We start from the raw sequence: 6,000 nt of genomic DNA on the forward strand, positions 1-6,000 counted from the left end.
CACCAAAAGTCAATTACATTTATTTCGTTGCAAGTTTCGAACCTGACTATCTAACTACTAAAACTAATATCATCCTTCAGACCAATGCTCCAAGCAGCTGAACGTGCTTGACCCTACTCAGTCCCTTTGTGAGGGGATCTGCAGGATTCTCTTATGACGATACCCTCTTCACGACAAGGTGACCTTCTTCTACTCTATGTCTAATAAAATGGTATTTTCTGTCGATATGACTTGATCTGCCACGATCTCTTGGTTCCTTTGTTATGGCAACCACCCCTCCATTATCATAGAAAATCTCCATTGGCTCCTTGATGGCTGGAACAACTCCAAGGTCTCCAATTAAGTTCTTCAACCAAATAACATTCTTTGATGCTTCGCTCGCTGCTATGTACTCTGATTCACAGGTAGAATAAGCCACCGTCTCCTGATTGCAACTTTTCCATGTTACCGCTCCTTCGTTTAGGGTACACACCCAGCCAGATTGAGAATGGAAGTTGTCTCTGTCTATTTGAAAGTTGGCGTCACTATACACAGTTACTCTCAACGTATCATTGCCACCAAGCACAAGGATATAGTCCCCAGTTCTTCACAGATACTTTAGAATATTCTTAACTGCTATCGAGTGAGCTCTACCTGGATTTCCCTGATAACAATTGACCATTCTCAAAACAAAATCCACATCATCGCAAGTACATGTCATAACATACATGATAGATCCAACTACAGAAGCATATGGAACTCTATTCATTTATCCTATCTCTGCATCAATACTCGGTCTCTGATTCTTACTCAGTTTGGTATTACTCTGTATAGGTAGTTCTCATTTCTTGGAATTCTCCATACTAAAACGCTTTAGTACTTTTTACACGTATGTACTTTGACTAAGTCCAATTAGCCTTTTACTATTGTCTATCAAAATCCTTATCCTTAGAATATAAGTAGCCTCTCCTAGATCCTTCATAGCGAAACACTTTCTGTCACACCCCAAACCAGAATGGCGGAAACATTCGGGGGTGGATGACTTCACGTAGTACCATATCAATTGAATATTGTAAAGAAAGTAATACAACCATCATATATATATAATAAAAATGTACATTGTTGCGTTATACATGTTTCCAAAAGAATATTACAATATGATGATTTAAAATGGTTGATAATAAACGCCTTTAGCGTTCCTTCTTCAAAAGCTGGTAGTTACCTGTATTACTGATTCCCTGAGAAATACAAGTGGTTTCGAAAAAGTGTCAACAATAAAGTTGGTGAGTTCATAAATGTTTTGTACTGAAAAAGTATGTCTTTTTGGAAGAAAATCGATGAACGTGGCTTTCAGAAAATCCAATATTTTCCACATATAGTTTGAAAAGTTCCCAAGGTTGGAGGGCATTAGTATCTTTCGTATTTAAGTGATAAAGATAAGTTTTGTACTCAAAATAATTTAAATACTGAATGCATGTATAAATCTCGTAAATCAAACTTGTTTTTATACTTTCGTGTGAGTTTTATAACCATACTATTGACACAGACTGCCTGTAACAACATTCTTCAGGTGTTGTAGTGTTATGACATTTGTCACCCCAGACCTGCCGGTCTAACTGTACCTAACAGTTTAGGTGCGGGGTTGTCAATCCCGTATAGATCTATACACAAGTATCACGCTCTCCCTCCAAGAGATTATGGCTTATAATACAAGACTTGAAATGCATACATAAAAGTACGTTGAAGTTTGAATATCTCACATCACTTAGTATAAATAGATTTACGATAAGAAAGTATTTATTTCACTTTAGAAGAAAGTATTTCGTTTTTCAAGATGTATACGTAAGAATGTATGAATAACTCGCAAACTATACCCATTATAGTTTTTCAGAAAGTAAGTTCCATTTGGTGAAAATAACTTGGTGATATACTAAACTTTATACGTAAAGTAAGATATTGGTATCGAATAATAATAAGATAGATGTTGCATTTATATAAAACAATATGTTTTCTTGTATTGTACTTGTATCCCCCCCCCCCCATTAAAACATGAAAAGACTTGAAAAGTAGGGGTATGAACTCACTTGTTCGGTTTGAAGAGAGCGAGACTAGAGTCGGGCAGAACTTCAACTGCGGAAAGCTGCGTCTTCGAGCTTCTCGGGGATCTCGGTAGCGTAGAACCTTCGTCGGGGCTCGAGTGTGGAACCGAGGGTGTCGGGATGGTCTCTGGTACGTAAGAGTGTGTGAGGGTGAGTGAAACATTGAGTGAGGTGTACTAAAATCCGGAGCTTATGCCTTCTATTTATAGGGCTGAAAGTGCGAGTACACTGGGCGTACCACCGGAGTACGCTGGGCGTACTTCGGTTATGTTGGGCGTAACTTTGCGTCATGGGTTACGACTCAGGTCTAGCTAGGCGTAGAGCTTGGAGCCGATGGGACTCGACCCTGCACCTGAGTACGCTGAGCGTACTCCTGAATTACGTTGGGCGTAATTCTGGCTTCCATCTTCTAAATTCCATAACTTTCGCGTACGGGCTCCGTTTTTCGCATTCTTTATATCCATGCATAGGTGAGATTATGCTCTATAACTTTCATTTAGACTCCTTCGGCTAGTTTTGACTTTATTTTTAATGCTATGTTTTTAATAGGCCGGGACTGCTAAAGTCCGTTAAAAATTTGTAACTTCTTCATACGAGGTCCAATTTGGGCGATCTTTTTATGTACGTTTACTGTTTAACGAACTCTACAACTTTTGTTTAGATACTTAAGGCTAAAATATATTTTATTGGAATTTCACTTTTTACGTTAAATAGTGTTTTACCGGGTGTGTCGTAAATATTTGAGTGATTATAGTTTCTTCAATATAACCCGGTTTCGAATGTTCTTTATGTTTTTGGAAACCTTGGAACCATATCTAACATTTGATGCATCCCAATTTAGATATTTTGAACACTTTATTTTTGAGGTTAATTTCATTGATTCCAAATAGTTTTTGTTGTATTTGACTTTTGAGTGTTACATTGCTTTTGGAAAAATATAGGGTTGTCACACTTTCCAAGCCAAGACTTCACTTCTTGCAAATTTGGAATGTCATTTCCTATGAGAAGTGTTTTCATCAACATACAATTCCAGGAAGGTTACTATACTCCCACTAGCTTTGACATATACACAAGATTCATCTTCACTTCTAGAAAAGCCAAATTCTTTGACCTTCTCGTCAAAACAAAGATTCCATCTGCGAGAAGCTTGTTTCACTCCATAGATTGATTTCTCAAGCTTACACAATCTATTTGGATACTTTGAATCCACAAATCCCTCTGGCTGACTCATGTAAACATCCTCAGCCAACTTCCCAATAAAGAAAGCAGTTTTGATATCAATCTGCCATTTTTCATAGTTATGAAACGCAACTATGGTAGCATTACCCTAATAGATTTTATCTTAGCTACTGGTGAGAAGGACTCATCATAGTCAACCCCTGGGATTTGAGTAAAGCCCTTCGCAACCAATCGAGCCTTGAAAGTGTGAACCTTTCCAATCCATGTTGGTCTTTTTCTTGAAGATCCATTTGCACCCATGTCAGGTGTATTTTGTGCACCTTTTTGCACAACTTTTAGCCTTTTTTTTAAGCATGTCCTTAACTTAATTTCGTTGTTTTTATTGCATTTTAGCATATTTAGGTTAATTTCTTGAACAACCTTATTTGCACACTTTTATGTCTTTTCAGGTAAACCGAATCTTGGAACACGCTTTGGGAAGTGTCGGGAAGCATTGGTGAAGATTTCGGGTTGATCGGGCGAAGAACGAAAAAGTTGGAAAAATCAAGTTTGGAATTGGATTCAGAGAGGTACACGGGGCGTGTTGAATTTACACTGAAAAGTGGGCACGGGGCGTGTTTGACCAAAATGGGAGCTGTTGACCATGCTGAACACGGGGCGTGTCAGTTTAGTGCAAATCAACACGGGGCGTGTTGTTGAACACGAATCGTGTCAGTTTAGTGAAAATCAACACGGGGCGTGTTGTTGAACACGACCCGTGTCAGTTTAGCCTATTTTAACACGGGCCGTGTTCGACCCAAAAACCAACTTTTGATAGTTTTTCCTATCTTTCATATTACGGGTTGAGGGTCATTTTTACAGACACACAACATATCAGAGCACCATTGGAGAGGAGAATTCGAAGGTTTTTGCAAGGGTTTGTCCGTTAATCATTTGGAAACGTTAATTCTTGTTTTTGTAAGTTGTAATTACACTTAATTTCATCTTTTAGACTTGTGATCTTGTTCTAGCCATGTGTGGCTAGAACCCTAATTTCTCCAACTTCATGTCTTGACTTCTTGGTAGTGATTTCAATCATATGAGTTGATGTTTGCTTTTAATTTCTATCTAGTGAATTTGATTTTGCTTCAATCGAATGTTTGATTATAATTGTGATTCTTACTGGCCATTTGAATTAGGGTTAGGTCATTCAAGTTATCTCTTTTACAAAATCTGTAATTGTTTTGTGAAATTGAACAAGTAACAAGCACTAAACTGATTTCCATTGAATGAATTTAGTGTAAATCTTATTCATACACTTTTACACTCCCGAGCTTATGAGGAGTATTGGGTGTTGTTGGGAACATTCACATAAAGCTTCATGCAATCTTATAATCTAATTCTAAGAGCTTGTTTAGATTAGGTTAGTAAGGTTAGGGTTAATCAAAGAGCCTGTTTTGGTTAATTAATGTGGTGAATGGGAAGTGTTAGAGCTTGTTAACACTTTCAAGTACCAACTTAGATAGAATTAAACAAATATCATGTTATCTTGGAATCACATTGCTAAGTTGTCATACATGAGGTTGGAGTCCTTACCTTTTCTGAATTTAATTCACTCTTTTAGTTGATTGCTTGTGTTTTTAAGTGTTTGTTTTAATTATTTTATCCTAAACCCCCCTCTTTACTGTTGGTGACCATAGTACCTTGCGCAAAGAGATATAGACTAATTATCCCGTGTCTTTGTGGATCGACCCTGCTTGCCTTGTACGACTTTTTTAGTGCAATATAGTGGGATTCTTTTGGACTATATCGTACCCCATTATTTGTTGGGTCTGACACGCCTAACAACCCACCTATCTTATGACCTGGTACATTATCAACCAAATTCAAAACTTGGTTGTCATACATGGACTTGATCTTGCTATGTATTGCCTCTTTCCATTTGGTTGACTCAAATCCTACCACGGGTTTCTTGTAGTTAGCTAGCTCATCATAATTTACCAATGTATTATCACTGATAAACATATCACCATCTGTAGTAATATGGAAACCATAAAACTTAGGTGGCATTCTAACTCTATTAGAGCGCCTAAGTGGTAATGAATCGTCAATTGGTTCAACTGGAATTGCTTCCTCAGGTTGATCCGTAGAATTTTCAGAGGTTCCTTCATCATTTGATTCCTGAATTTCTTCAAGATCAATTATACTCCCATTGTCCTCTATTTATATGAGCTCTTTCTCTCAAAAGACCCCCCTTCGTGCTATAAGACCACATTCTCACTAGGTCTGTAGAACGAATATCCAAAGGATTTATGTGGGTAGTCGATGAAAATACATCTCTCACTTTGAGGTTCATGCTTGTCATAAGTCTCTCGTCTAATGAAAGCTTCACAATCCCAAACCTTGATATGTGCTAACGAGGGAACCTTCCCTGTCCACATCTCGTGAGGTTTTTGTGCAACCTTCTTTGTTGGGATAAGACTAAGAATGTGGGCGGTAGTCTCTAAGGCATACCCCAGGATGAGATTGGATGTGAAGCTTGACTCATTATAGAACGTACGATGTCTAACATGGTCCGATTACGCCTTTCGGCCACACCATTAAGTTGTGGTGTCCTAGGAGGTGTCAATTGTGAAACTATTTCACATTCCTTGAGGTAGCCGTGGAACTCAATACTAAGATACTCACCGCCTTTGTCGGATCTAAGCATCTTTATCTTCCTGCCCAATTGATTCTCGACTTCTTGCTTAAACTCTTTGAAATT

This window comes from Lactuca sativa, chromosome 5 (genome assembly GCF_002870075.4).
Source record: "Lactuca sativa cultivar Salinas chromosome 5, Lsat_Salinas_v11, whole genome shotgun sequence".
NCBI classification, from domain to species: Eukaryota; Viridiplantae; Streptophyta; class Magnoliopsida; order Asterales; family Asteraceae; genus Lactuca; species Lactuca sativa.